This window comes from Cavia porcellus, unplaced genomic scaffold (genome assembly GCF_034190915.1).
Source record: "Cavia porcellus strain 051 isolate PalLab524CR breed Dunkin Hartley unplaced genomic scaffold, mCavPor4.1 scaffold_14, whole genome shotgun sequence".
Lineage (NCBI taxonomy): Eukaryota > Metazoa > Chordata > Mammalia > Rodentia > Caviidae > Cavia > Cavia porcellus.
Window position 1 is genome coordinate 15,608,287 of NW_026947497.1, and position 1,741 is coordinate 15,610,027.

The window sequence follows — 1,741 nt, forward strand, 5'->3', positions numbered from 1 at the left end:
AATACCTACACTACATGCAGTTTATATGATGATGCATCTGAACAAAAATAGTAACATTTAGCCCCTAAATCCATTATTTTCAACTATTAATGTTTCAGTAATGACACCACACAGAAGTTAGAGATATAGGCATGTATCTGATATTATAAATTATCTCATTTTTGTTTTCATGAGAAATCTACATTTTCAAATTAATGAACATATAAAGCTATAAAAAAGTAGTTATTTAGCAGTTGATGTACAATCAGAGTGCATTGACATTTTAGTTTACCTACCACAGCCAGACAAAATGTCTTACTGGATTATGAGCTCTAATATCACATTGTCAAAAAAAAAATGCATGGTGTAGCCAAGAGGGCATTGTGTCTGTAGTGCAAAGTCCGGTAGTTATGTTCAAATACTTCTTACAAGGAAAACTTTGGTGAAATCATGTAAGACCTCAAAAGTTCAGGTTTCAGTTATACACCTATAGAAACAATACTAACAACAGGCATCAGAACAATCCATAACTGCATGTATATGAAATCACTTTCTAAACTATGAAAAGAAAATTACCTAGGCTATCTGTTAGGTCAAATGTGTTAGTTACCTGGATTCTTAACAGTAATGAGGCTCACGTAGGGAGAGGGCCCACGAGGCCTGACCACTTACCTGGTATGGTTTCCACTGTGCACACTGTTCCTGAAGTTTCATTTTTCAAACTGCTACAAAATAGATTAGTTTATTGTGGAGAGCAACCGTCCGATCTCCAGCAACAGCAGTGTGGTAACTGTGGCCCTGTGGCTGATGGATCTAACTGCTAGAATGAGAGATGCTATTTGCAGTTCTAGTGCCTGACCCTGATCTCAGCCAAACTTCATTTAAAAAAACAACAACAAACCCGAGAGTTTTAGGATTTCGGCTTTCGGCTAGGAGGAGGCTCAGGTGCACCTTTCTTTGATCGTCCAGAATCTGGGTTCATCTGACACCAGACACCTCCACTGTGGAGTCCAAGTTAGACCCCAACGAAATAAAAGTCGTGTATTTGAGGTGCACTGGTGGTGAAGTCGGCTTTCTTGTCTGCCCTGACCCCCAAGATCAGCACCTTGGCTCTGACTCCAAAAAAAGTGGGTGATGACATCGCCAAGGCAGCGGGTGACTGGGGAGGTCTGAGGCTTATGGTGAAGTTGACCGTTCAGAACAGGCAGGCTCAGACTGAGGTGGTGCTCAAGGAGCCGCCACGAGACACCAAAAAACAGAAAAATATTAAACTGTGCAAATACCACTTTTGATGAGACTGTCAACACTGCCCAACAGATACGACACCCATCTTCAGCCAGAGAACACTCTGGAACCATTAAAGAAATCCTAGGAGCTGCTCAGTTTGTGGGCTGCAATGCGGGCAAGCAGAGTCCTCATGACCTCATAGACGACATCAACAATTGTGCTGTGGAGTGCCCGGCTAAGGAGCATAACAAATATTTCAACAAGAACCAAAACAAAAACAAATAAAAAGACCCAAAAAACCAAAAATAGATCCTTTTACAACTTAAAACTATGGCATTGTGGGTTAAAATATTGGGAAGATTTGTGTTTTTTTAAAAAGAAGACGCAACAAGAAAGAGCCAGGCATTGTGGAACATATCTGTAATCCCAGCACGTAAGAGGCTGAGGCAAGAGGGTCACTGTGGTTATGAGGCCAGCTGGGCTACATAAGCGAGTTCAAGCCCAGCCTGCACTGCATCATGAGACAGTCTCGAAA

General features: G+C 41.5%; 1 pseudogene; it reads left to right on the plus strand.

The window, feature by feature from the left end:
- The first annotated feature begins 811 nt into the window (after positions 1–811).
- LOC100720054 (large ribosomal subunit protein uL11-like) lies at positions 812–1,491 on the plus strand (annotated as a pseudogene).
- The last annotated feature ends 250 nt before the right edge of the window (positions 1,492–1,741 follow it).